The 22,309-nt window shown below is 45.3% G+C and overlaps 1 protein-coding gene across 10 annotated transcripts in view; it reads right to left on the bottom strand.

Annotated features, from left to right (window-relative positions):
* The window catches only part of LOC142009567 (uncharacterized), a 110,707-nt gene that overhangs the window by 72,327 nt on the left and 16,071 nt on the right, over positions 1 to 22,309 (bottom strand). For 3 of the 10 annotated variants that reach the window (XR_012644513.1, XR_012644517.1, XR_012644516.1), the window contains exons 3-4: positions 14,318 to 14,523; positions 12,674 to 13,282 (exon numbers count right to left, since the gene is read on the bottom strand). The exons of 4 other annotated variants lie outside the window; for them this stretch is intronic. The gene's annotated coding sequence lies outside the window, so the exon portion shown is untranslated. Of the gene's footprint in view, positions 1 to 12,673; positions 13,283 to 14,317; positions 14,524 to 22,309 lie in introns of those variants that run through there. 3 more of the 10 variants (XR_012644514.1, XR_012644518.1, XR_012644515.1) reach the window with 1 other exon arrangement.

Below are 22,309 nucleotides of genomic sequence, written 5' to 3'. Positions count from 1 at the left end.
CCCCACTGCAGGACCTCCTCCAACTTTGATTGCACTTGCCCAAGGAGCCCTGTTGTAAACGGTTTCCCCCCCCCCCCCCCCCCCCGTAAATATTTTAAGGTTCAAGTTGCACTGTCTTACATTGCTTTTATTATTATGGGTTACTAGAGGGGTTATGATTCAGCAGCACTCCTGTATCCCTGGTGTATGATAGGGGTGTGGTGAGGGGTGGCATGTGGGAAGGAGTTTGTGGGGGGAGCAGTGGCGGTATGAAAGGTTTGTGGGGAGAGTAGTAGAGGTAGGGCTACGGGAGAGGGTAGCAGGGGAGGGTGTCTGGGGGAATGTCACTGTGGCCCCTGAGTGAAGGCCTCACAGAGGGCCTCCCTGACATACACCACATCTTTTGTACCTGGCAGCAAGGGCCAGCAGGTGGCTGTTCATAGCCAATGCCAGTCTTGGCAGCCCACCCCTGGATGAAGATCTACTGTCTGCTCTCCACAATAGGCCCCTTCAGATGCCTGAATGCCTGCTCAGTGGTGTTCCTGGCCTGGTTCAGACACGTGTTAAAAGTCCTTGAGATGGGTCTGTGTATCCTATGTAGGGCCACATCATCATGGGTGCATGGGGTAGGCAGCATGGGCCATGATGAAGTGGCACATGGCCATGTCCCCGACTAGAAGCTCCCACAGGGGGATGTAGGTCCCGTCCTGCATCCTGTGCCTGAGCCATGAGTTCCTAAACACCGAGGTGTCAAGTGCCCTGCCTAACCAGCCTATGCACAAATCCACAAACCAGCCTTTAGCATCCACGAGGGCCTGGTAGACCACAGAGTGGCACTCCTTTTGGTTGATAAAAGTGCCCATGCTATGGTCTGAGACCTCGTTGGGAATGTGCATCACATGCAGCATGTCAAAGCTGTGAGGGAAGCCCATCTTCATGAATCTCATGAGGGTGACATTCAGGTTTCCAGCAGAGATGACCTAGCAAAGAAGGAGGGTGTATATAGCCCTGATGACCTGCATGGGGTGGAAGGTGGACACATCCATTAGTGTGTGGCCAGGTACTCCCCATCCCCATGCAGGGCCCCCCTTTGCCCAGTAGCCCCTCTCCCTCCCCATGGTGGGTGTTTTGCCTGAGCCTGGCTTTCCACCATAAGGGTGGCCCCAATGGTGGCCTTGTCCACTCCAATCTGGTGGCTGGCTGACCAGTGGCTGTCTGGGGTGTCCAGCTTCCAGACTGCAATCGCTATCCTCCTCTGCAGAGGGAGGGCGGGCCACATCCTGGTGTCCTGGGGCAGGAGGGCTGGGGTGAGCCAGTGACAGAGCTCCTAAAAATCTGCTTTGTCATTCAGAATTTTTGGACCCAGCGATTACCATCCCAGTCCCTCAGGATGAGGCAGTTCCACCACTTGGTGCTGGTGGTATAGCCCCACCATCACCAAATTCCCAGGTAGAGGTGACATGGATGTAGCCCATCGCAGATGGCCTCCCAGTTGGGGCTTGTGCGGTTGGCCCTCTGATGCTGCTGAGGACAGCCACAAGCAGCGTGGCAAGCAGGCTATGACAGCTTGGAGAAACTCCCCTTCAGGGAGCTGCTGGGGAGCCATGGTGCCTCTGCTATATGTCAGGTCCCCGCACAGTGTCTGCTGTTCTGTGGACTGACTGGCAGCCCTGCACACATGCAGGATAAGGATGTTGGGAGGGGCCCTTTAAAGGAGCTGCTGGGTGCAGCCCCCAGAAGGGCTTGGCAGCTATGCAACCCCATCCACTGCATTTCCAGGCCCATTATTTTGAAAAGAGCAGCCGTGGCTATGTAGACACTCCCTTTGGAAATGCTGGGCCACTCCTTTGAAATAGCGGATTGTGACCTCAATCTGCATTGTGTGTGTGGACACACAATTTTGAAAAGCTGTCTTTTGAAAGGTAGATTTCAAAAGGACACAACTTGAAATTGTGCTGTAGTGTAGACATAGCCTTTATGTATTAGAAATGCTTGCAAGACTGAATAATCAATATACTTAACTCACTGTCTCATTGTCTGGTGCTGAGTCCATACAAGTTTTAATCTTGGCTTCAGTGGGAGCTTATCTGCCAAGTGCCAGGAGGAACAATTCTCACACAGATCTGCATTCTCAGTGAGATATGGTGTTTTAAAGGTTCATTAACATATCGAGATATAAATGGTTTCTTCATATGTTCTCACATTTTGCAGCAATTTTAGCTCAGACAAAACAGTGGAATACAGTTGGAATCAGAAAAAAGCTGTGCCCATGTTTGCTTGAGCTGAATTGTGGTGATGACCCTAGCACAATGGAGTTGTGGTCCATGACTAGGGTTCCTGATAATTAATTAATGTTGTATTACTGGGATGAAAGAATTGAGCCATTCATGTATGTGTGTAATGGTCAGTGGAACTGCAGTCAGAGCTCCATAGGCTGCAAGGTCCATTATTGAAGTGACAACAAGAAACATGGTTAGTTAGGCTGTAAGTAAATTGGCCACATGGACAAAATGCACATTAGATTTCTCTGAGCTCAAATTAACCTGTTTTCAGCCTTGATGTTTGCTAATAAGGCAAGGGAAAATTATTAATTTTAAGATGTATTTGTTTTAGTGACTCCAATTTCCCAGTAGAAGTTCAGTGCCAAAGTATTTTTGTCTCTCCTCTTCCCTCCATCCCTTGCTTTCCAATAAGCTGATTCAGGTATGGGGCAGCATGAGGTAGTTTCAAAGGCTGGAGTTTTCAGATGAGCCAGCTTTGGAGGGAAGTAATAGAAGTTCTTCTTTGTGCTTTTTACCTGGTTCTGAGAAAGGACAACTGGAGAGAGTTAAGGTAAGTCCCCTACACCAAGTGCTGAGTGCTTCTCCTGGGAACAGAATTGGTTCAGAGATGAGAATGTCCTGCTGTTTGAAGAGCTAAATGGGCTCCACATGAGTGCAAGCAACTTCCCAGTAGTTGGGACCCTCATTTAAGTCCACCCTGGAATGAATCTCAGTATAATACTGCTGCCTGAAAACACAGCAGTGATCGTGGCCAGTGACTTTGAGAAGGTACAGCTTGCATAGAAAACACTTTCCACTCAACATTTTAATTAAAATACAAAACAGCAGAAGTGAACAATTTTAGTGCATAAGCTGTTTTAAGAGGAAAATCTATCCAATGTTGAACTGCTGAAGCAAACAAAACTAAATAAAAACAAACAAAAAACAAACCATAAACAAACAACCCCCCATCTCATTTTCCCTGAACATGAAATAGTTTTCAGCTTTCCCTTCTGTGATTTTTTGCTGCTGTTTCCATCAGTGAATTGTCATTTTACTTTAAAAGGTTGTTCTGGATTTCACAGTGGTGACTGGGAATTTCAAATATTAGAAATCAGCTTTAAAGAGTACTTTTTCTGTTAAGTCATAGATGTCTGTTAGAGTGATACATATTTTGCTTTCAATAGTTAGGGCCTGAAATTTTCAGCTTAGTAATTATACCAGTCAATAGGACTGCCCAGAAACTGAGTTCAACGTATGTGGGTTTGGGAAACAGTCGTCTATTTTATACAGTCTTCTTCTGAGACCCTTTCAGCTAGAGGTATTCCATGTTGTCTGTGGCTCACAAAATCATGTGGTGAAGCATTACAACGGGTTACAGAGGGAGAAGATGGAATCTCCATCCTTAGAGGTTAAGGCTAGGCTTGACAAAGCCCTGGCTGGGATTATTTAGTTCGGATTGATCTCCTAAGGTCTCTTCCAACCTTAATCTTATAGATTCTATGTCACCTAAGGATGAATGGAAGTTCCTTTTTGTCCAAAATTGTGCCAGAAGCAGAAGGAAAGAAAACTTTATAGTTCTACATGTTTACATGCAACAATAACAGGGTAAGCCATGTGTGAACTAAAGCACCCTCCCGTTAACGTCTTCATAAATTCTGATCCATTACTAGTTACTAATAGCGGCAAACTTTTCCTAGGGAAGCAACTTCGGAAACTTAGCCACATCAGTGAAATAGGCACTCTTCAATAGCTGACTAGCCCACTCCATTCAGTCGCACTGTTCAGTCACTATCTGTTTGAACAATTTTGCAGCACACACTGCAAGTTCCCACCAGAAGAGTGAAATAACATCGCACTTTTCAAAGACAGCATCACAAGACCAGTTACGTCTTCCGAAATGTGAAAGGGTTGAAATGATAGGAAAGGCCTTATGAAATTTTATAGAACAAGAAAAGGTAGCAGTTTTAAATTTCATTGTTTTTGCAGTTTTGTAACTGTGATTAACGACGCTGTGTACAAAGAGTCTGCATCCCCTTTGTAATAAGCGCTGTTTCTGTTTTGAAATGTACCTTTATGTCCTTGATAGTTCAAAAAAATAATTTTGGGCTGCTCCATTGAGCTACATTAGACAATAAGCCTAGCTGCTTGCCCTGTTTTAGCCCCCTCTGCCTCAACTGAGAGATACTCAGGCCCAATGCACCTCAGGTACCACCTCAAAAGAAAGCAATAGCATGATGAAGTTATAGTTAACGTGCTTTGGAAGACAAAATTGCAGGTGCTGTACCAGAAGCAAAGACACACAAGACTGGAATCTGTTGTGCAATAACTTGGACAACTGTAAGTCAGGGTGGCTTATGAATTCAGATTGTGAGTAGCTTCGGCAGGGCAACTGTACCTCATGCAGCCTGGCTTCTTCAACCCCCTCTTGTGCTGATACCTCCAGCCCCCTCTCCTGGTACCTAACACATGGGAAACCAGGAAAGAATACATGGCCAGGACCACATAGTGATCAGGTGCACAGCACTTCTTTAGTATGTTGTTGTGGTACATTTTCTTGGGGGGGGTTGCAATAGCAGCTGGCCAGTACAGAAATGGTGACTAGTTTTACTGATTTTATATATATGATTTTATATATTTTATATATTTATGTATGTATATATATATGTAAAAGATGAGCTATATCTATCATATACATATAGATATAGATCTATATCTATCTATACATATATCTATGTATAATATATCTATATCTATGTGTAGGGAATGTGGCAGAAGGAATGCAGTGCTGCTGAAGGCCAGGAGAAATGAGTCTCCCAGAGGTCATTTGCATAAGAATGCAAAAGGTGTGCATGTGTGATACCTTTTCAGGCAAAGCCTAATGGGTAGCAAGTAAGCCATGAGATTTGGTCTATTGTAAACATGTAGTTGTAAAATCACAATTTAAGCTGACACTTAATGCGGGAGTTGTGAGATCTCACCAATGCTCTGGGTTGTTGTGGGGGACAGGGCAGTCGCCTTAGCTGTGTACGACATTGATTACACAGGGCTCCCTGGTTTAAAGCATTGTGAGAGAAAGGGGAGGGGTACTGGTTGAGCCAGCTTGCTGAGTGCTTTGGCCCTGCCTATGCCTTGGCCATATAGCTATAAGCCTGGCTTGACTAACCCTCCCCACCTGTTAAACGATAAAGCTGGATACTAGGATGTTTGTAAAACCCCACACTAGAGATACCAAAAGCTGAAATTACAGAGTGGCAGCTGAGGCCACACAGAGCTGTAAATCACTGGGTTCTGCCTTAGGGCAGTCCCAAGCAGTGGGGTTACGACCAGGGGGCAGCTGGTAGACAACGGTGGGTGGCCGGTAGGAGGGGCGGTGGTAGATGATGGAGACTGGCAGGTGGCCAGTAGGAGCAGAGGCAGAAGACAGTGACTGGCAGATGGCTGTTGACAACAAGGGGAGGCTACAGACAAGTGGACAGCTAGTATTGCCCTGGTGATGTATCTGTGGGCTTTGAGTTTGGGACTGCACTGCAGAGGGTACACCCTGTAACTGTGTGTGGAAAAGGGCCAAGAGCCCCAGCAAGAGACTGGGTTCTACTGCATATAGGGATGGTATCTGGGTAAAAGGGGTTTTGTCTCTTCTGTGCTGAGATATGCTGCATCTGTCATTGTAACCTTGGGGTAGGTTACGGTCATTAAACAAGCCATTTCTATCTCAAACTCTGTGCTTGAAAGGGGGTACTACCCAGAAAAAGAGATCCCGGATGAGCCCCCACTTATGTAACCCTTCTGTTAATGCCAGATGCCTGCCAGAAGGGCCGGGTTCAACTTTTGTGGGGTTTTTCTATTAAGGATACAACCAACCAGCTCGAGCCCCCACCCAGTGGCCTGGGACAATTTCACCCCCGTGCTGGGTGCCTGTAAGGCCTTAGGGCAGTCCCAAGCAGTGGGGTTAGGACCGGCGGACAACAGCAGGACCAGCGGACGGCCGGTAGACGACGGCGGGCGGCCGGTAAGAGCGGCGGCAGACGACAGCGACTGGCAGACGGCTGGTGACAGCAAGGGGAGGCTACAGACAAAACGGTTTAACCAAACCTTATTGGATATGCTGGGGACATTGCGCCCAGAGCAAAAAGCGGCCTGGAGTCAACATGTTGCTTTTTTGGTGCATGCCTACAATGCCACAAAGAATGATGCTATGGAAACCACCCTGTATTCGCTAATGTTTGGACAAGAGCCCAGACTACCAATAGACTTGTGTTTCGGGGTGTCAGGGTATGGGGAAGGATATGAGACACATTTACAGTATGTTTCCCGACCAAAGGAAAAGCTGCGGGATGCCTACCGTTTGGCTACAGCAGCTGCCCGCAGGAACACAGATCGTAACAAACACCAGTATGATGCAAGAGTGTGCCCTCAGGAGCTCCAACCTGGGGACCAAGTTCTCCTGCGGAATCTAGGGGTTGCTGGTAAACACAAGATTGCCCATAAATGGAAGGCAACACCCTACCTGGTGGTGGAAAGACTTAAGGACCTACCTGTTTACAAAATTAAACCTGAGAGCGAATCAGGGCCAATAAAGACCATACATAGGAATCTCCTACTGCCTGTGGGAGAGTTGGTTGGTGCATCTGCAGAGATGGACTATGACATACAACCAGGTGCAAGGTCACATCCATTACCCAACACAGGCAGTGGGTGCAATGAAGATGATCTTCCCTTTTACAGCACCTTCAAGAGTGATTCTAAAGAGAATGAGATTCCCATGGAACACCCTAGAGTGGGAACCAGATCCCAGAGTCTATTGCAGGAACCTGGGGAAAGGGCAACACCTTTGGCACTAAATCCCAGAGCAGAAGTGTTGAGGCCCCAGCCTGGGGACCCTCCTTCCACAACAAGACTAGTCTGGGATGATGAACCTGCCCCAACTGCCAACAGTTTGGAGAAAAAACAGGCATGTGCAGATACACCCCCATTAGCTGACGGAGACATTTTTGTCCAGGATATCCCAGTCTGGGAGCAAAAGACACAAGGACCAACGCAGGTGGAGGGGAAGTCCCGGGGAGGATGCCCCTTGCCCCTGCTGCCAGAGAAGGACCCTGCCCCTGTCATCCCCATCCTCAATAGGCGAAATAGAGCCATAAAGCCCATAAACAGACTAACTTGTAAGGCACCTGGAGTAGTTGGGGAGGATGTAATACATCTGGCACACAGACTCGTAGAAGCCATAGTGAGCTTTCTCAGGCCATTAGAGGGGAATTCATGTGGATGTTATAATCGAAACAGTGTTTTGCCGGGACATCAAATTCTCAGCTGAGGGGAGGATGTAGGGAATGTGGCAGAAGGAATGCAGTGCTGCTGAAGGCTGGGAGAAATGAGTCTCCCAGAGTTCATCTGCATAAGAATGCAAAAGGTGTGCATGTGTGATACCTTTTCAGGCAAAGCCTAATGGGTAGCAAGTAAGCCATGAGATTTGGTTTATTGTAAACATGTAGTTGTAAAATCACAATTTAAGCTGACACTTAATGCGGGAGTTGTGAGATCTCACCAATGCTTTGGGTTGTTGCGGGGGACAGGGCAGTTGCCTTAGCTGTGTAAGACATTGATTACACAGGGCTTCCTGGTTTAAAGCATTGTGAGAGAAAGGGGAGGGGTACTGGTTGAGCCAGCTTGTTTAGTGTCTTGGCCCTGCTTATGCCTTGGCCCTATAGCTATAAGCCTGGCTTGACTAATCCTCCCCACCTGTTAAAAGATAGAGCTGGTTACTAGGGTGCTTGTGAAACCCCACACTAGAGATACTGAGAGCTGAAATCACAGAGTGACAGCTGAGGCCACACAGAGCTGCAATCACTGGGTTCTGCCTTAGGGCAGTCCCAAGCAGTGGGGTTAGGACCAGCGGACAACAGCTGGCAGCCAGTAGACGATGGTGGGTGGCTGGTAGGAGCGGCTGCGGTAGATGATGGAGACTGGCAGGTGACAGCGACTGGCAGACGGCACGTGACAGCAAGGGGAGGCTACAGATTAAGTTTGGGATTGCACTGCAGAGAGTACACCCTGTAACTGTGTGTGTGTGGAAAAGGGCCAAGAGCCCCAGCAAGAGACTGGGTTCTACTGCATATGGGGATGGTATCTGGGTAAAAGGGGTTTTGTCTCTTCTGTGCTGAGATATACTGCATCTGTCGCTGTAACCTTGGGGTAGGTTATGGTCATTAAACAAGCCATTTCTATCTCAGACTCTGTGCTTGCAAGGGTGGGGGGAGAACCGCCTTACAGGCACCCAGCAAGGGGGTGAAATTGTCCCAGGCCACTGGGTGGGGGCTCGAGCCGGTTGGTTGTATCCTTAATAGAAAAACCCTACAAAAGTTAAACCCGGCCCTTCTGGCAGGCATCTGGCATTAACAGAAGGGTTACATATGTATAACATATCTAATAAAATAAAGCATTTTAAGGTCATCAAGAAAGTTTGCTTTCATGGCATCACATGATATTGTCATAAAGAGACGATAAAGTTAGAAAATATGATCAGGAGCAATTATGCATTGGTAAACAATATGTTGCCCCTTTATTTACCCAGGTACAGCTATTCACATTTCATTAAATTCCTTACACGAACCCATGCTACCTCCCATTCCAATTACCCATTGTGTGGTTCAGAAATTGAATTGTAACCAAGCCCACACACCTTCTAAGCACTAAATGCGACCCCTTCCCCACCAAAAAGTCCCATTGATTCACAAGCACTTTTGCATGGGTCTGATTCCCTCTCTGCCATTGGGCCATGCAAGTCCATAATGTGGAAGCACCAAGTATCACTAAAGTCGGTTACCAGGCAGCAAATAGCTCCAGATCTAAAAGCTGAGTGTAGTGACTCAATGGCCCCTCTCTGTCAGAGGTCCATTCAGAGAGAAATGGCTTTCTTTTGGCTTCACAAAGGCTGTCGAGAGCACAGTGAGCCACAGTAATACAAAATAGCATTAATGACATCAGCATCCAAATGGGTCTGTAAACATCTACAATGTGGTATTAAGCTGCCAAAAGCACATTCCATTTTAGACATGCTTAGTGTGTAATTAAACCTTCTTTTGTCAGGGATGTGGATATCAGATTACATTTCCACAAGAGCCTGCAGAACAATAGAACAGAATCCTTTTTGGTTTGTGTCTTCAAGTGAGCCTTGAGAGGGGCAAACTATGGGCACAGGAGTTCCACCAGAGGCGCTAATGCAGTTAGGAAATTGAATTCTACCAAAGCCAGCAGTTACCTCCAGGCTATTTTATATGCCCTCAATTTTGGGGTAAACCACATACATGATTGACTCAAACCTCTGCCACCATTTTACATATAGTGAACTTTCCAACCATCCATTGGCTGTCTTTAGACCTGTAGTTCTGTACTGTTATCGGAACCCCACTTCTGGACTGGACTGGTCCTCCTTTGTATGTCTTCATTCTGGATAGTCTGGGCAAGCTATTCAAAAAGCACCACAAATGTTTCTGTCTTCATGCAAAACTTCAGGACTCAGTGCTAGTCATCTTAGGTCTGCATGACAAAGTGATCCCACCAATCTGTGATTTTGGTGTGGTGCCAGTCTGTTGTGGGAGCAGCAGCAGGTATGCCAGGCATACTGAGAAGCATCTTCCAGTGAGAGTCTGCCATGCCAAGATATTCCTCCTCCATCTGCTGCACCATGAAATCTGTCAGGTATCTTTGGTGGGACAGAAAACTTTGCTGACTTGTTTACCAGTGCATTCTGGATACTTTGTGGTTTTCTGACAGAAGAATTATTTTATTTTAAAAGCACCTCTTTCATATTGTTGGAAGGACACAGACCCAAATAATTATTTGGCAGGGTCTGTTGGAAAACCACACAAACTTTCAGTAATCATAGAGTTGGCAGAGACCTCAGGAGGTCATTGAGTCCAAACCTCTTCTGAAAGCACCACCATTCCCAAATAAATCATTCCAGCCAGGGCTTTCAAAAGCCAAGACTTAAAGACCTCTAGGGAAAGAGATTCTACAACCTCCCCAGGTAACCCATTCCAGAGTTTCACCACTCTCCTGGTGAAATGTTTTTTTCCTAATATCCAACCTAGACCTCCCTCACTGCAACTTGAGACCATTGCTCCTTGTTCTGTCATCTGTCACTTCTGACTCACATCCAGTTTCTCATCTACTGTAATCCCAGTTTCTCCTGATTAGCCAGTGAGCTTCCAGCTAATGTCAGTGCCTTGGATTCCTCCATGCCAAGTGCAGGACTCTGCACCTGTCCTTGTTGAACCTCATTAGATTTTCTTTGTCCCAATCTTCCAATTTATTTAGGTCTTCCTGGACACTAGCCCTACCCTTGTTCATTGTCTCCCCATTTCCCAGCAGGGAAGGCCATTTAACCAGTCCTAGGGCAACTTCAGTTCTCAGCTGACTCTAATTACTTTATAGCAGCACCTCTCTGTCTTCATCCCCATCTCAGCTTCTCCTTGCTGCCCTGTGGTTGCCTTCTGTTCCTTTGACAGGTGTTGTTCTTTCTCAGGCCGTGTCTACACTAGACAGCTACTTCAAAGTAGCCAGCACAGCTTCAAAATAGCATGCATAACGTTTACTCACGCCACATGCTACTTCAAAGTTGTAGCTGACGTTGGGTGGCAAGACGTTGAAATCACTATTCCCATCAGAAGATGGGAATAGTGCCCTCCTTCATGGTTAAATGTCAAAGTAGGGCATGTGTAGACAACCTGAGTCCCAGTACTTTGAAATAGCGGGGTCCTCCATAGCAGCAATCAGCTGAGAGGTTAAGACATGCTGTCCAGCCCTGTGGGGCTCTATGGTCACAGCACACAGCAGCCCTTAATGCACCATGGACCTGGATATCCTGTGGCAGGAAGCAGAGAGCGTGCAGGCAGCAGCACATGTATGTGGCAGCCCTGCATGCCCTCCACAGACCCTGACTTGTCCAACCAGCACATATGGCAGCCAGCCAACCCCCTGAGTGCCCCCAGGGATCTCCCCTGAGGGGCCCCATGGACCTCAGGCAGCCAAACAGGTGGCCAAAAAGCGGCGGGGCTCCTCCTGGGTGGATGCTGAGCTCCGAGACCTGCTGGGACTCTGGGGTGAAGAGGAGGAAAATAATGGAGGGAATCCTCAAGGAATCCATTTTGAAGCACTTGGAAGAGGGGAAAGTGATCAAAAGTAGCCAACAGGGATTCACCAGGGGCAAGTCCTCCCTAACCAATCTGATTAGCTTCTATGATGAGGTAACAAGCTCTGTGGACATGAGGAAGTCAGTGGATGTAATATACCTTGACTTCAGCAAAGCTTTTGATATGGTCTCCCACAACATTCTTGTCCATGAGTTAAGGAAATATGGATTGGATCCTGGACTATAAGATGGATAGAAAGCTGGCTTGATGGTTGGGCTCAACGGGTAGTGGTCAATGGCTCAATATCTGGATGGCGGTCTGTTTCAAGTGGAGTGCCGCAAGGCTCGGTTCTGGGGCCGGTGTTATTCAACATCTTTATTAATGACTTGGATGAGGGACTGGGTTGCACCCTCAGCAAGTTTGCAGATGACACAAAACTAGGGGAAGAGGTAGATACATTGGAGGGTAGAGAGAGAATCTAGAGGGACCTGGATAAATTGGAGGACTGGACCAAAAGAAATCTGATATGGTTCAACAAGGAGAAGTGTAGAGTCCTGCACCTGGGGCAGAAGAATCCCAAACATTGTTACAGGCTGGAGACCGACTGGCTCAGCAGCAGTACGATGGAAAGGGACCTAGGGGTTATGGTGGATGAAAGGCTGGATATGAGTAAACAGTGTGCCCTTGTAGCCAAGAAAGCTAACGGCATACTGGGGTGCATTAGGAGGAGCATTTTGCACAGATCTAGGGAAGTAGTTATTCCTCTTTATTCGGCACTGGTGAGGCCACATCTGGAATATTGTGTCCAGTTTTGGGCCCCCCAGTATAAAAAGGATGTGGATTTGCTAGAGCAGGTTCAGCGAAGGGCAACAAAAATGATTTAGGGTCTGGAGCACAGGACCTATGAGGATAGGCTGAGGGATTTGGGCTTGTTTAGTTTACAGAAGAGAAGACTTAGAGGTGATTTAATAGCAGCCTTCAACTTCCTGAAGGGGAGCTCTAAAGAGGAGGGTGAGAAATTGTTCTCACTGGTGTCAGATGGCAGAACAAGGAGTAATGGTCAGAAGTTGAAGAGGGAAAGGTGTAGGTTAGATAGTAGGAAAAACTTCACCAGACGGGTGGTGAAGCATTGGAATGCGTTGCCTAGAGAGGTGGTGGATTTTCCATCCCTTGAGGTTTTTAAGTCCTGGCTGGACAAGGTGCTGGCTGGGATGACTTATTTGGGGTTGATCCTGCTTGAAGTAGGGGCTGGACTAGATGACCTCCTGAGGTCCCTTCCAGCCCTATGATTCTGTGATTCTGTGAGGTGCTCCACATAGTGGTGGGCAGTTGTGCCTTCAGCTTTCCTCCAGCTCCCACTATGATTTATGTTCCCTACCACTCCTGCACACCATAAAATCACACCACGCTCGAAAGAATGATTTTATTTTGTGGAGAGTAGAGGTTTATGTTGCATGGGCAAGAAGCCTTCTCAAGGCTCTAAAAAGCCTTTTGCAGAGGCCCTTGGGGCTAGAGTGGCAGGCTGCCCTTGTCCTCCTTCCCTGCATTCTGGGTCCACATCAATGGGGGATGGGTGACCTCTCTTCAGGGGACTCTGGGCAGCAGGTATCAGCTCCTGTACTGCTGTGTTGGGCACCCCTCTGCAGCTGCAGCAGCGAACACAGGACAGCCTTTGTCTCTGTTATTGCCCTTATGAGCTTTGCTGTGGCCTCACTCTGGTTTACTGCTTGCTGTTGCTGGAAATCAGCTCAGTTTGACTCTGATGCAATGAGCTGTAGTACAACACCACTGAGAAGTGTCCTTTGTCAGCTTACTGTGCTCTGCTTCATTTCACTCCACATGCTGCAAGATAACATCCTACTTGCACCTCTTTCTATTTCTGTCTCTCTTCTCCTCTGGGCATGGCAGCTGGAAAGTGAAGGTCAAAATTAAGATACAATTCACATAATGTGCTTTCAAATGGAATGAATGGGTCTCTATGTCTACTGTCAGAGAATGTTTCTTTGTTGAAGTCTGCTAAAGGCTTTTTAAGGATGGGATTGTAAATGTGCATTTCAAAATACATAATTTGCCATCACTTACCCAGCACATTTCTTTTTGGACATTGTAAGCTATAAGCAGTTGTCTGCTTTTTGGGGGAAGGGGAGGGCTGCAAAGCAGAGGAAGCCATCAGGCATCCTGGGAGTGTCTTAGGGCAGGAGAAATTTTTTGGCCATTCTGGGAGCAATCCTCCCCAATAAGCAAGCTGTGTGGCAAGACAGGATGGTGGGGAAGGGTTGGAAGGGGGGACCCCTGTAGAATAAAAAATAAAAAGAAATGCTGGGTGGAAAGGGACATTGGGGGAAATGACCTGGAGAGCCCGGCAGCCACAGGGTGCAGGGGATGCCTGTGAAATAAAAAGAAATGCTGGTTGGAAAGGAACATGGGAGGGGAGAAGCCCCACAGGGGCTACAGAGGTGGTGGGGAAAGGAGTGCCTACCAGCTGCTGCAGGAAAATGTAAAAGAGCAGGAAGCATGGTAGAAAAAAGATCTGATGCAAATTCCAGTTCTGCTGTAGGTTGCCAAAGAAGACATCACCCTCCTAAAACTAACATATATGGAGAATGAATACTTGCTCATGCTGTGTGACCACAAGCCTGGAAAATTTGCTAAAATGCTGCGTGGAGGCGTGACACCAGATTGCTATCTGGTTGCCTGTTGTGGTAAGGTGTGTTACCATGGAAGCCACAACAAGTCAGGCCTTCCCAAGAACTTAGTGAAAAAAACACAAGAGTGATTGGATGAGGCCATCAAGCAGATCTCCAAGAAGAAGAAGCACTCCATCCCGAGAAACAATTACTCACTGTTTTGAGGGACAGTGAACCATAGCAAACCTGTACCCATACCCAGTCCTATACTACACCCACCCACAACCCACTTCTAGCATGCAGAATAAATACTCACCCTAACAGCTTTGTCGAGGGGGCTCATGGACTGGCGTGGAGTTGACTGGCATAGAGAGGACCAGCTCCAGGTCTATGGTGAAAAGCTCCAGGCTGTCAGAAAGAACTTCCTTAGTCCCCTGCTCTTTGCCCCCTTCCTCCTCTCTGTTGGCCTCTTCCTCTGGGGCTCCCAGCTCCTCTTGGCTCACCCCGAACTCTAAACCAGGGCTTCCACAAGTGTCATAATTAAAACCAGGCTCCATGGTGGAGTTGCTCCCCATAAACATGTGCAGCTGTTCATAATAATGGCAGGTCCATGGAGCTGTCCCTGACCACTGGGTGGCTTCCCAGACTTTTTGATAGGCCTGACGGTGTTCTTTCACCTTCACTCAGCATTTCATAGAGTCCCAGGAGTAACCTCTGCTAATTATCTTGCACGGCATCTGATGATAGATTGCCACATTTCTCTTGGCCACCCAAAGTCTCTTCACTGCCATTGGTCTCTCCAAATCACAAGAAGAGCCAGAATCTCCTGGTGACTCCATACTGGGGCTCTTTTGTGAGCCTGAGAAGTACTAGGCTGATTACTACCCCTGAGTGCTCAGTATTGCAGTAGCTGGGTAGCGGTGCAACTGCTACTGATGCGGTGCGATGCGATGGGCAAAGGAATATTTTTCATTATGGGCGCCCTTTATATTTGCAGGCCTGGGTGCTGCTAAGATCCAATTCAAATTCAAATTCTAATTCAAACAAAAATTTCTGGGCTTCCTGCGAGTTTCTTCCTGTGCACTTGGATGGAGAGCAGTGCACAACGAAGCAGCCATGCATGGAGGGTCACGGCATATCTTTGTGGGATGCATACAGGACACTTCTGGGGGCTAGTAAATTCTAATTAAGGACATGGTGCTTCCACACTAGCCTTTATTATATATTTTAAATTCAAAATTGATACTATACCTGTCTCGTAATATCAACATTTTGTTATTGGTCTTAGGGCTCAATAAATAGAGCTAATGGTATTTACAGTGAAGAAGACAGTGATGCTTTAAAATTGAGCTAACTCCTTTAAATTTGATTTTATTTCTTAGTGTAGACACAGCCTCAGAGAAGCTGCAGAGCAGGAAGCCTGATATTATCTGTGTTGGAAGCAGCCTTGAGAAACAGCAGTAAGGTGTGTGATGGTACCCATCTTGGCTGCTGTCTATAAAGGTACCTGGATTAGAACTCAGCGAAGGCCTCGATTCCTCTACTAGCCACTGACAAAGTGGCATGAACTATGATTCTGAGCCAGCAACTTGTCATCAGGTCTTTGAATTATTTGCTGGACTATTGTTTGATGAATTTTGTTACCCACAAAGAGTGTGAACATAAATAGTGGCAGTAATGTGACGAGGACGAAAGCTAGATCACAGAGGAAACTCACTCACTGACATGGGGTGACTATTTACAGAGTATCAGAGAGGTAGTCATGTTAGTCTGTATCTTCAAGAACAACAAGAAGTCCTATGGCACCTTATAGACTAACAGATATTTTGGAGCATAAACTTCTGTCGGCAAAGACCTGCTTCGTCAGATGAATGAGTGGAGGGGTTTCAGAGGAGACTCCCGCTCTTTCAGTCTTCTGAAACCACCCCACTCATGCATCTGGCGAAGTTGATCTTTGCGTGGGAGCTTATGCTCCGAAATATCTGTTAGTCTATAAGGTGACACAGGACTTCTTGTTGTATTTACAGAGTATGAACAATGAGGAGGCACCGCTATGATGTGTCAATCGCTTTCCACTATGGAAGCAGAACCATACGTTAAATGCACAGAATGTTCAGGTGCTAATGAGCAAAAAGTAAAATTAGACAGAGAGAAAACTTCACTGAGATAAGCCAGCTACAGAGAACGTCTAGGACTAGAGAAACATCCCGTGAAAGGGTGAGGGAAGGGAATACTCTAATAACATGAACTATTCCTTCTTACTTGCAAACTAGAAATAAAAATGACAAGAACCCAGATCAGTTTCTTTTTAAGTTTTCAATAGAAGATTATTTTTTAATATTAAAAAAATGCTAATAGTCGAAATTTCTCTTTTGGATTTGTTTTTCAGGTTTTTCTTCCATGAAACATTGCATTTTTCTGTGGATGTTTTTTTCTGCAAAAACTCGGTTGCAAGTGAAAAATGCATCAGCCCTAAAAGCACATATATTCAATGAAGTTTTGCTAGACAACAATTTAAATTATAAACCCTATTCATTTATTTAGATACAGGAAGGCCACACCTGTGACTGAGCCATTTAGAACTACAAAGAAAAGTGAAGGAATAGGAATATATTTTATTAACTTATTTAATTTTTCTAATCATTACTGTAGAAAAAGGCTAACAATCTCATAAAAGTAATTTTTGTAGTATCTACTGTGTGTATTTGACCATGACTGAAATATCAAAGGAGGATGCTATGAAGTAATTCAAGAAAATCAAGTGTAATAAGCTATTAGTGACCAAGGTTTGACGCCAGACATTTAAGCCCAATTTCTTTTTCTTTAATGTACAGCTCCATTTAAACCTGAGGCCATGATCTGGAGCTGGACTGTATTCATTTACACATTCGAAAGGAAAGCTCTCAAGTACCAGTGAGAGTGCTGAACTTTAAAAGAAACGGATGAGATCATCAGCTGATGTAAATCTTTATAGATCAGTTGGTTTAGGTAGAGTAAGGTCAAATCTTCAGCTCTGTAAATCAGCCTATCAACTGCAACAGCTCTCCAGACCTCTGAAATAAGAGCTAGCTAGGATTTGTACACATGAGCTTTACCAGAGTCTAGGGAAACTGACTGATAATCTGATTATGGATGGAATAGTGTAACACATGAGAAGGTCAAACCAGTGTGGCTTCTACCAAGAAAAACTGTGCCTCTTGAACATGGTAAGGTACTTCCAAAAGGTTAATAAATAATTAAATAAGTCTACTGGAACACAATGTGTGATATTTTTCAAGAACTCAGTGTTGAGCCAACTCTACCCTTATGGAAGCCAACAGAAAACTGACACTTACACCAAATGGAAGCAGAATTCTACCAATATTATGTGGGGTGGTATTTTTTAAAGCTAGCTAAGTACCACAAGAATAACTATCAAGTCCTTAATAAAATATTTATTAACACTTAGCTGTTATGAAACGCTCGTGCAATAGATGAGATTTATTATCTATAATCCTATTTCTCAGCTGGAACAACTGAGGCACAGGGATGCTGTGCTGTGACCTAGGTCACACAGAAGATCAGTGGCATAACTTGAAATAGAACCTAGCTTTCCTCATTCCCAATCCATTCATTTGTCATTTTTGGCTTTCACTTCTGTTCATGGTGCATAGTTGTAAGTTGAGTACATAAGATGCAAGACAGAGAATCAGGCAAACGGTTCCAGAGTAAAAGACTCAAAGATGAGCTGTTAATTTGTTTGACTTAAAGAGCTATATTGGGGTTAGTCATTTTTAACACAGGTGGGGGTAAATAAACACCTAAACAACTAGAAAATCATTCAACCGCTCTTGAGACTGCTATTTGTCCCAACATGTTACAACCTGAAGTTTTGTCACACTCAAGGAGGCGTTAAAAAAAGCTAGGTGCAGTTGTGAGGAGGAGGTACAGAAGAACCATGCTGTAGATTCTTCTCTTTCTCAGAAGTGCCTGCCAGGGCCAGACTGAGGGAGAACCAGTGGAATATTATATGCAATTAACTCCTGTGGTCACCTTGAAACAAAAACAGGACTCCAGGGAGGCAATCTTGTGGTTGATGTTTTGTCAAAGGCTGGAATTTGGGGGAGAGCCTGAGATGGACTGGAAGCTCAAGATGTGGATGGATGGAAGTTTTTATATATAGCTGCTATTGTAGAAGAAGAATGGGGCTGAAGAAGAGCCTCTGAGGGATGGAAAATGGTGTGTTATCACTGTTTTTGGAAACTATTTGTCAGGAACACTGGAAGGCATTGAACTACTGTATGATCTAGTTGAGGGCTCATCAAAGCACAAAGTCCTTGGAAGGAAAGTGAAATATTTGCTGAAATGTTGTCATACCCTGGGATAGAGATTCAGGATGGTAAAACTATAATTTATCAGAAGTCTATAAGGAGTTGGAGAAAGACATGGAAAGTTCATTCTTTATTAAAATTATTGACGTGGTTGTAAATACGGTAAGAATTACCCAGAATAATAGATGAAGTTCAAGCTAAGTCAATGTTCATTTGAAAAAATGCATTAGAATTCTCAGATATACTGATTGACTGAATGGCTGTGTCTACACGAGCCCCAAACTTCGAAATGGCCACACAAATGCCATTTCGAAGTTTACTAATGAAGCGCGGAAATGCGTATTCAGAGCTTCATTAGCATGCGGGCGGCCGCGGCACTTTGAAATTGATGCGCCTAGCTGCCACGCGTCTCATCCCCACGGGGCTCCTTTTTGAAAGGACCCCATCTACTTCGAAGTCCCCTTATTCCCATGAGCTGATGGGAATAAGGGGACTTTGAAGTAGGCGGGGTCCTTTTGAAAAGGAGTCCCGTCAGGACGAGATGTGCGGTGACGAGGCACATCAATTTCAAAGTGCCGCGGCCGCCTGCATGCTAATGAAGCTCTGAATATGCATTTCCGCGCTTCATTAGTAAACTTCGAAATGGCCATTTGCGTGGCCATTTCGAAGTTTGGGGCTCATGTAGACACGGCCTTAGTGGTACCACCAGTGTTCTGTCTGATAAAGCAAAATAACATGACTGTATGCTAGTTTACTTAGCAAACAATAACAAGCGATTGGCCTTTGTATCAGTAAAATTCACTGTGCGAAGTCATTAAGTTAGATATAGTGGGACAGCTAACACTAATGTGCAAACTAAAGGCTAATCCAAATTTATGTTTCAGGATTTAACATGATCATGTTCTTAGGACCAAAAACAAATTTCTTCACATATGGCACTGTGCAACTTAGATGCATTTTAGGAATGGACTCATTTACAACCTGCTACACAAACAGATAAAATATTCCTTTCTCATTGTGCCTTTTAAGTAAAGACCTTGCATTCATGTCCAGTGGGAGAGATCATGCTTTAATCATCCTCAGTGATGCAATTGTTTCTGGGACAGGAAGATGAGCAATGCATTGTGGTGGCATACGATTAGATAAGCTCCAAAATCTTTCCATATGTTGCTACATACACACTACCACAGCCAACTGTTGCATACATGAGCAAAAGTGAATTTATTCTTCCTAGATCATGAGGCAATATTGTTTTATTTGTAGATATCAGATTTCTTCAACGTCTTTTTATCTACAAGGCATGACAGTCACCCTGTAAATAGTGTGACAGCCTCAGGTCAAATGGCTACAGAACAGCGATACTATTGAGGACCAAGAATGTGGGTAGTCACAAGCCCACAACAGGAGAGTCATAGAAGTCATGTACAAGAGCCCCAGATTAATCAGGTCTCTTTTCCCTATGCAAGCTAACAGGGCCTAATTCAGAACAATCAGGTTGCCTGGAGTCAACCAGGAACTTGCTGGAACCAATTTTGTCAGGCTAACAAAAACATCTGGAGTCAATTAAGAAGCAGCTAGTACTAGTTAAAAAGACTCCCCTTAAATTACTTCACACTGTGCAAGGAGCAAGAGTAAGAAAGGGTGCTGCCGGAGCACTGGGAGGCTCAAATGCTAGTAGACATCAGAGGAAAGTCCTGCGGCAAGGATAAAGAAGGGGGTGGGCAGGGACCAGGAAGAAAGAGCCAAGGGAATTGTAGCTGTCATGCAGTTAGCTCAGGAGATGTTGCAAACAGCTACTATTCAGAGGGTCTCTAGTCTGGAACCCTGAGTAGAGAGCAGGCCTGGGTCCTGTCTCTACACACCGCCCCCCGCCCCACCAACCTACCTCCCTATTTGTCATGGGAGAGTTGACCTAGACAGTGAGATAAACAAAAGGGGAACAAATATTTTGGAAGAGGTTCTGGGCAGTCCCCAACCCACTAGTAGGGGCATTAGAGACTTGGGGATTGTTCTCCTTCCCTTATGCTGGCTATTAATAAGGATGAGTAAGTCAAAAGCAAGTTTGTACCACTGAGGAAAGCACCTAAACTGAGGGCTGCCATGAGCTTCTGAGGCAAGAAACCTGCTCAAAGTGTGCGACTCACAAAGGCAGAGAAGGAGCTTTGTCACAGCAGGTGTCAGGTGTCATACTATTTACAGTGTGGTGGAACATACACATGCTAAAGAAAAAAATAAAAGGTATGCACTGGGCTTTGGATTTATTTTGCTTGTGTGTGTGTTCCTAGCCACAGTGAGGAGGTTGTGGAATATTTGGTACAATTCACAGCTGCCCATCAGGAGGACACTTGGGTTCAGGTGGTGGCACAACAGAAGTATGTGAGTTTGCTGCAGGAACTCAACCAGTAATTAATAGGTCAGATGATGCAAATTGATGAGTCCAGCTGAAGATCCTCATTCCCTAGACTCAACAGTCCAAAGGTATACATGTCCTGAGGGCCACAGGTTGTTTGCAAAAGGTGTCAGCAGAACTGGGGTATCAACAGCAGTACCTGCCCACATGGTCCCTGAGTGGAAGTACCAGGAGGACAAGCTCCTGAAGTCCCATCCACATCTCATAGGAAGTGTTCATGGCCTGAAGTGTGGCACTCAGAAGTTTTGGAGGCTTTGGCCATAGGCCATTACATGCAGGGACTGCTGCCAGATCTTCTTGAATGGGTAGGCTGGAACAATCCATCTACTTCCAACAAAAAAGTATCATGTTGGTAGGAAGACAAATGATAGCCAGAGAATTGACCTGACTACCTAAGGAAGGTCCCTTTTGTAGCAAGTACCTGGCTCCAATCCTAGAAGGTCAGGTGGCCAAATATCCAGGGAGGCTTACATGGAGGAAAATATACACCAGTTCCTAGTACCCTGGAAATATCAGAGGGCAATATTAAACCTCATCCACAGTTACCTGTTTGGAGGGTACCAAGGAGTGGGGAAAACCTAGCATGAATCTTATGAAGGTATATCTGGCCAGGAATACAAGACTTCCAGGGGACTGCATTTATTGTCTTGATTGTCAATTGTACAGTCCTTGCCATCATCTAAAGGTCCATTTGGTACCGCTGTCAATCATTGTGGTTCCATTTAACAGAGAGCCATGGTCCTGGTGAGGCCCCTAGAAAAGATGACCCTGGGCCACCAAAATCTGCTTGTCATAAACCTGGTACCCAGAAGATGTTCCCTGATGAAACATGGCCTCCAAGTCCTTTGTCAAGGAGCTAGTGGAGATTTAAGATTTAACTGTCCCTTTAAGGCCATAATAAAGGTGTTAATTAAGGATGAGAGAAATTGGGATACCCTGTTGCCCTACCTCATAATAGTATTTCCAGAAACTCTTATGTCAGCAAACATGCAGTAGCATTTGTTAAAATGTTTTCCAACACTTTTTATTGTCTTGGTTTTCCTCCTTTCTATGTACCAAGATCCCCACTATCCATTTCTTCCCTATAAACAAATGTCATTTTCCATTTTTGGTTATGTTATTCCTTTAAAGTGGGATAACTTGAACATATATATTAATTCAGACTGAATTTCCAAAAGTAACCCTTTATAGAAGAAAATGAGCTCTTAAATCTAACCAATGTAACAGAATTACTGTGATCCCCAAGCAATTTTGTATGTTGTTGGTGTATGATAGGTGAGTCAGCCAATAAATGCATGTATGCTGTTGTGAATAGTTCTATGTCCCAACATGGTGCAATTTTTAGAAATTTGGTATATGGAACCCATTTTATGAGTGAGCATAAATGGTCATTAGGTTATCAGCTGGAAAGCAGGAAACTGCCATAGATCATTTGATAGCTCATTAGCTGCGTCTACACGTGCCGAGTGCTATTTCGAAGTTGAAATCAACGTAAGGCTGCGAGACATCGAAGTCTCTATCCTCATCAGGAGATGGGAATAGCGCCCTACTTCGACGTTCAACGTCGAAGTAGGGCATGTGTAGACGA

This window comes from Carettochelys insculpta, chromosome 2, assembly GCF_033958435.1.
Source record: "Carettochelys insculpta isolate YL-2023 chromosome 2, ASM3395843v1, whole genome shotgun sequence".
Lineage (NCBI taxonomy): Eukaryota > Metazoa > Chordata > Testudines > Carettochelyidae > Carettochelys > Carettochelys insculpta.
Note: the sequence above shows the minus strand (reverse complement) of the source record. Positions and strands in the feature narration are given on the sequence as shown.